Genomic DNA, 8,063 nt, shown 5'->3' with positions numbered 1-8,063 from the left:
TTGACACTAGTATTTTATCGTAAACTAGATGAGGAAGATGATGATGAGGTCTTACTTAACTCGTCCATCCAAGTCTCTTCAAGCAGTCATGGAGGTAATCAAAATGGCACTTATTAAAGTGACAAGATTTGGCAAAATTTGTAGGCGGATCATCTAGGTGTATATATACACTCTATCTGACGTTCTTTATATACACTCTATCTGACGTTCTTTCGAGATTTGCTTTGAAGACTCGTATCAAATAGCCCTTCTCAGGACTAAATCTAACTGGATGATCTACTTAACGATATTGTTACTTTGACATTTATTCATGCATACAGTTTACACCCTTCTACATAATGAAAAATAGTAGTGGAAATAATCTGATGAGCTTAGAGAGAAAAAAATCATATACAACATACACAACTGCTATATTTAAACAGAGATTTTTGTCATGGCTATTTATAGTGCTTTGAGAATGTATATGGGCAAAGAATACCCATAGCTTTAAAACCAAAATGTGTACCTTTTGATTTGGGTATGCACCCTTCTGCACCTTTTCTAGGTACAGGCTTGCTCTGGGGCCTGCTCCCTCCCTTTGCCCATGAACAACTTCTTATGTAATACCCAAAATAATAATTTATATCTTTTTATGAAAGGTTATGGTCAAGGTAGTCAACAAGCCAGTCAGACCACTCAAGCCACTAGTCAACAAGCCAGTCAGACCACTCAAGCCACTAGTCAACAAGCCAGTCAGACCACTCAAGCCACTGGTCAACCAACAGCTCAGATAACCCAAGAAAGTAGTCAACCAACTGCTGAGACCACCCAAGCCACTAGTCAACCAAAAGCTCATACCACCCAAGCAACTAGTCAACAAACAGCTCAGACCACCCAAGCCACTAGTCAACAAACAGCTCAGACAACACAAGCAACTAGTCAACCAACAGCTCAGACCACCCAACCCACTAATCACCAAACACCTCAAACCACCCAAGAGACCAGTCAGCCTGCTGCAGGGTTAAGTGAAACTGCAGCTTTTCAAATTGATGAAAATGACATTCCTTACTATGACAATGTTTTGGTGTCTTTCGTTAAGTCAGCTGTTATTTTCCGCACAAATATCAGAAAAGATATCATTGAATTATTCTCCCAGCTTGATACTTTGATGTGCCACCGTGATCTTGTTGTCTCTGATAAACATGACAAAGTGGAATCAAAGGCTCTGTGAGCCAACTTGTGAATTGAATAAGCCAATGTAATTTGTGTCGTCAATAGGAAAGGATGTTTGATTTCAATACTAAGGTATGAATCGTTAGACTGGTAAATGAGCATTATGAGGAATATGATGTGAAACTAAATTAGGCCTCAAAGACAGAAAATATGGTCTGATTAGGATCTGGTGCAAGACAGTCACTGTTACAGATTTTACAGTAAAGGTTTGTGGAATGAAAGTTCAAAAGGGCGCTGTTTTGTTTATCATAAAACTGTTGTTCCAATATTGAGCTCAGTATTTACTTACAATGCAAGCATAGGGATAGGCATCTAAACGCTTATACACTGGATGGAACTCACGGACATAAGGATAAGCATATATGCATAAGATTATCAAAACGTTTCCTTCTTTTTATGCTTATACTGTCTAGTTAAGACTTGGTTGGCATAAGCGTAAGGATAAACATGAGTGAAAGTCTTTCAGGCAATCAGCAAGCAGTATACTGCTGATACCAACCATGTCCCTATTTGGCGTAACATCGACTGAGCGCTTGTGCTCATGTTTATGTTGCAGCTGAGCCCACCTGCACATTAGCTTATGTTTCTCCCTATGCTTGTGTTCCAACTGAGTACTACCCTTCAGGCCTGTTTCGCCCTTCTGAGATAATTATCAGCACAAGGATGAAAAAACAAGTACAAGGATGTTCACACCACTTTAAATTTTGTTTTTGGGAATTCTTATTGTTAGTCAGTGGATACTCAAAACAAGGATTTTTTCCTTATTTTGAGAGTCAATTCCTTGAAATGTAAGGATCCAGATTTCTGCTTTTAAGAATTTTATACTCTCCAATGAAAGTTCCTCAGTTTAAGAATACCACCATTAAAAATAAGATTTACATTCCTTGTTTTAAGAATTAGGACTTTGAATTCTCATTTTAATGGTATTTCCACTATTGAATAAATATCTCAAATCCTTGCTTTTAGCAAGTATTCATTCTATGTAGAAAGGTTCTTCTTCCAACTAGATTTATGATAAATGCTTGCCAAAATTTCAGAAGTATCTGTGGAATTGTGCTTGTCAAAGTCCCAAGGAAATAGAACTAAATATAGTTTGTTAAACGTTTTTACATTAATTTTTCTTTCAACACACTTAATATCTGTGATTCTTCATGAAACAAGAGCACAGTTTTGAGTGTTCCTAGTTTACCCTAAATGTAAAGCATTAGGAATATCCTTGTTGCATCTAATTCAATAAAATTTTTAATTTCAAATGACAATCAAAGTAGTTGTCAAAATAAATCATAAATTTATAACTTCCAGAAGAATAAGCATGGAATGTAAACTGCTACCATTTGTAATCTTTACTTACAATCATGTGATTATTATACAAAAAATTACTGAACCAGAGTAAAGAATCTCAAACTAAATATAAACCACTTGTTGACAGAATTAGTCATACACCAGCAAGGATATTTATCCTTGTAAAGGGATTGTTGTTGTGACTGTCACCTTATTATTGTTTTAATCTTCAAAATGATTCAAAAGAAAAGTTGCTGTATCAATTTCTTGAATAATATGTCCTAAGTGTAGAGCCTCTACGACGAGCATTTAGGTACAGGCAAATCTGTAGCAAGATTTTTGACAAAGAGAAAGAGTAATCTTCAGTTTGATTCAAAGGAAAGGCTACTATACCTATTCCTTGAGAAATTTGTGTTTGTTATGAAGCCGCTATATACTGTTTATTTTAGTATTGGTAAATCTGCATAAAGACTTACTGAATAGTTAAAATTTCAGCATATTAAGTTCACATGTAGGTGTGCCATTTCTTGAAGAATTGGTGTTAGGTACAAAGCCATGTCACTTTGCTGTTAATTTGATATACATCAAATGAATTGAGGTGTAACTTAAGTCTTGCTTCAAAATAAAACTTGCTGCTGTGCATGTATCTTAAGTTCAAAATAATGTAAAACATTTTAAAGAAAGCACAATTTGGGTTTATTATGTCAGATTAAAAGTTGTTGTTGAGTTTGTAGTATGGCCTGGCTAACCTGTGTTACATGCACAAAATATTGACAGAAAGAACCACTTCCTGGAGTCAAGATCCTTGTCTCAAGGACATAGGGATGATGTATTATTTAACAATCTTTGAGAAGTAAGTGCTCTCTTTTGAGATCTTTTCTTACTCATTTTGAAAAAAATAGGTCTTACTATGAGAAACTTTGGTAAGGACTCCGTTATCAGTTTTAGGCAGTATTTATCACTCACTGATAGTGCATATATATTCCTTGTTTTGAGAACTGATAATTACACTCATTTTGAGTGATATCACTCCTCATCTTTAGAACTTCCTGTTCCTCACTCCAGGACGCATTTTTAAGAAAAAAGTCCTTAATTCAAGGTATCTGGAAACATACATTACAAACTTAACAGTGCACTAATAACATAAATGCAGACAAAAGAACCACTTTAAGGCAAAGTGCCGATCAACTACCCCACAAATAAACACGGTAGAAGTTGGGCGTAGCTCATGTGCAATGATTACCATGGAAGTTGGCAAGCCAAGCAGTCAGAGTCAGGTGACATTCCAACTAGACACAGGTGCAGAATGCAACCTCCTCTCTCTTAAGGATTACCCGCGAGTCACAGGGGGTGTGGATTTGAAACAAGTCAATCTCTGCTCACACAAGTTTATTAAAACTTGTACAAATGAACGATACAGGATAATGGGGTCGACAGAACTTCCCATATGGCGCCATGGGAAAAGAGATGTGTTGCTTTCCAACATTACTTAAAATGACCTTGCACCACTGTTATCCTAGAGCACCTGTATTGAACTGGGGCTTGTCACAATTAATGACTGTGATAGAGCAATTGCATCAAATTCATACAGTCTCAATTCGACCCCCTAGTGTCAATGTAACAACAGGAATGACTGATCTCTTAGATGAATACAAGTATGTTTTTCGAGGCTTGGGGGACCTCCCAGACGAGTACCACATAGTTACTGATGATGCTGTGCCACCCCTAGTACATCCACCTCGTCGCGTGCCAGTGGCTTTACGAGACCAGATCAAAGAGAAACTGAATAAGATGGTAGCCAGTGATATCATCACCCCAGTAACTGAACCAACAGAGTGGGTCTCCAATATGTTATTCAATGTCAAACCCAAAAGTTGAATATATGCCTTGACCCTCACGATTTGAACAAAGCCATCTGTCGAGAGCACTACCAAATGCCTACATAGGAGGAAGTTGCAACCCAACTTTCACAAGCAAAGAAGTTCACTGTGGTAGACGCCTGAGATGGTTTCTGGCAGAAACGTCTTGACACTGAGTTGAGTTACAAAACCACATTCAATACACCATTTGGGCAGTACTGATGGAACAGGATGCCATTTGGCATCTGTTCAGCACCTGAAGTGTGGCAGCGCATCATGCATGGGTTCGTGGGGTATCTGGAAGGAAAGAAGTGATCGCAGATGACTTTCTGATTGCCGGATTTGTTGTTATTATGCATATTATGATTGCCGTTGTTATTTTAAATTTGAAATATTTCACAGGAATAGTTAATTTGATCTATGATTGGTCCAGGTGTTTCTTTTCCTTTTGTTATTCAAACTTTCTTTTTTAGGAAATAGCATACATATACTAGCGTATTTTGTTTTCTCTCTGTGTTGTTGTAACCGTTTATTTAGACGTGATAAGAATAAAAGAAGCAGAAGTTTGTTTTAATCGTGCAAAAAACTTAAGGTTATGGGCCCAGGAGTACGTAAATGAAACATGGAGGAAAAGTTCTCGATCGACAAACTTAATGGGAGCAATTGGAACACTTGGAAATTTTAAAAGAAACATTACTGTTGGCAAAAGGATTATGGGGCATGGTAGAAGGATCAGAAGTCCTCGCACACGATGCGACTCCAACGGCACAAACACTTTACCAATCAAGGCTACAAAAGGCATTCTCGACAATTGTGTTGGCGATTGATAGCCCTCAGCATTACTTGATCACCTCAGGTGAAGAACCAAAGCAAGCTTGGGATGCATTAAGGAAACATTTTGAACGAGAGACACTCGCGAACAAACTATTTTTAAAGAAGAAATATTTTAATTCCGAGATGAAAGAAGGTACACCGGTGGAACAACATTTGAAGCTCATGAAAGATATCACCAATAAACTTGCGGCAATTGGAGCGCCCATTTCCGAAGAGGATCCAGTTGTGACTTTGTTAGGAAGTTTGCCGAGAAGTTTCGTGACCCTTGTCACCGCAATCGAAGCAAGAGTGGATGGAGTTAGCCTGGATTATCTCCAGCAAGCGCTTATTCACGAAGAAATGAAGCAATCTGAGCTATCCCGTCACTTGAATGAAGCTGAATCAGCGCTAACAGGGGTCTTCAGGAGAGATACGCCACGCGATCGGCCAACTTTGTTTTGGATGTGGTGCTGTGGGTCATATTCGCCGTAATTGTCCAAGTGATCTGCCACGTAAGCAGTTCACATGTTTCGAATGCGGTCATGTGGGTCATATTCGCCATTATTGTCCCAAGAAATTTAAATGGCACAAAGCAAAAATAGTTGACAGCGATGAGCGCCGACCGAATAACTCTGACTTCGAAGGCGAAGATGTTTATGCTACGCGTTTATAGCGTCTGTTGAGAGCATGGAGTCTACAAACAAAAATTTTTGTCCATGGGTTATCGACTCGGGCGCATCAAGTCATATGATGACAGAAAAGCATGTTTTAGTGAATTTTCAGGAATTTGCCAAGCCTGAATATGTCGCGCTGGGTGATGGCCGTGTTGTGAAAGCATTGGGATCTGGGAGTGTGCGAATGAATATGCTGTTTCAAGCAACCGAATCCAAGAAAGCAGTCTTGTATGATGTCCTGTTCGTGCTTAAACTCACTTGCAACCTTTTTTCTGTAAGAGCTGCAGTTTCTAAGGGAAGCGCTGTAGAGTTTGGTCCCCAAATATGTTGTATTTGGGATGGAAATGGAAAGCTTGGTGGAATGGGATCACTGGTTGATAAACTCTATCAACTAGACTGTCACGTTGCAATCACTACAGACACTGCTTACGTCTCAGTTGAGTCATCTCAGGGTAGCGACTTATGGCATCAACGTCTTGGACACGTACATGAGCTACCCCTCTAGAAATGTGTGGAGAGTGAATCCATACGAGGGATTAACATCAAGAAAATGACTGAACCGTCTTTCTGCGAAGGATGTTTAGCAGGAAAGATGTGTAGAAAACCGTTTCCCACAGTGGGAGAGATCCGCTCGACGCAAAGACTACGGCTGGTGCACAGTGATGTCTGTGGTCCTATGCACACGTTATCGATTGGAGGAACAAAGTATTTTGTTACGTTTAGTGATGATTACTCTAGGTGCTGCGCTGTACACTTCATGAAACACAAGTCAGAAGTGTTAGAGAAGTTTGTAGAATTTGAAGCTTCCGTTACCAACGATGTCGGCAAGGCAATAGGAACTTTGCGAACGGATAATGGCGGCAAGTATTTGTCTACTGAATTACGGAACTATTTGAAGGAGAAAGGAATTAGACATGAGCTGACAGTGCCACACTCACCATAACAGAATGGTGTAGCAGAAAGAATGAATCGGACTTTGGTCGAGTCTGCACGTTCGATGATCGCGCATGCGGCATTATCGGACATCTTTTGGGCTGAAGCCGTTTCTACAGCTGCCCATGTGAGAAACGGCCTTCCCACGACGGTGCTAAAAGAGAATGAAACTCCTTATGAGTGGTGGTATGGAAGGAAACCAGATGTGGGCAACTTGTGTGTATTTGGGAGTATGGCCTATGCCCACATACCAGGCAGTGAACGACAAAAGCTTGACCAGAAATCGAGGAAGATGCGTTTTGTGGGCTACAGCTTAACTTTAAAGGGATATCGTCTTTTTGATGAGATGAACCGAAAGATGTATATCCGAAGAGATGTGGAGTTTAATGAAAACGATTTCTGCCAGAAGCGAGCCATGACAAGAGAGCCAGACCCAAGGAGCGAGGAAGCAGAGCAAAACAAAGTAATCCCTGGAAAAGATGAAGGAGAACAGGTAGAAATGAAGAGTTTAGAATGTGACTTGCCAGGGGAACCTCGACGGTCAGTAAGAACATGAAAAGCACCAGTCAGATATGCTTATCATGAATACGCAGACACGGCAACTAACCGCGTACACCATGTCGCCTATCATCTTTCTGGGATTGATGAACCTACATCTATACAAGAAGCAAGATCAGGTGATCACGCTGCAGAGTGGTCGGAAAGCTGTTGGGTGCAAATGGGTGTTTAACCTGAAACACTCCTGTGACGGTACAGTGGAACGATTCAAGGCACGCCTAGTGGCCAAGGGTTACATCCAGAAATATGGTATTGACGATGATGAAAATTTTTCGCCTGCTGTTCGTTTCTCTTCAATACGTTGTCTGCTAGAGTTTGCAGTTCAGAATGATTTGCTGATTCAACAGATGGACATAGAAACAGCCTAACTCAACGGTAACCTTGATGAAGAAATTTATATGCAGCAGCCGCAACGATATGTGAAACCGCTGAAATGAAATCACTGTATGGTTTAAAGCAGTCTTCCCGTTGTTGGAACAAAGTTCTTCGGGACTTCATTGAAAAGATTAGTTTTATTCAAGCCTCTGCAGATCCCTGCGTATTTATTATAAAGGATGCACTGACTATTATCGGGGTCCACGTTGACAATCTGATGATTCTAGCAAGAAACATCACAGAGATGAGAAGGGTCAAGGACAGTCTAAAGCTGCAGTTTAAGATGAAAGATATGGGAGAGCTGCATTACTATGTCGGGGTCTGTATCGTTCAAGATCTGAAAAACAAGCAAGTCTTC

At 39.8% G+C, this 8,063-nt stretch overlaps 1 pseudogene; it reads left to right on the top strand.

Annotated features, from left to right (window-relative positions):
- The first annotated feature begins 3,737 nt into the window (after nt 1–3,737).
- On the top strand, nt 3,738–4,831 carry LOC148735475 (uncharacterized; annotated as a pseudogene).
- Nucleotides 4,832–8,063: the final 3,232 nt, after the last annotated feature.

This window comes from Stylophora pistillata, chromosome 3, assembly GCF_964205215.1.
Source record: "Stylophora pistillata chromosome 3, jaStyPist1.2, whole genome shotgun sequence".
NCBI classification, from domain to species: Eukaryota; Metazoa; Cnidaria; class Anthozoa; order Scleractinia; family Pocilloporidae; genus Stylophora; species Stylophora pistillata.
This window is presented reverse-complemented; position numbering and strand designations above follow the sequence as displayed.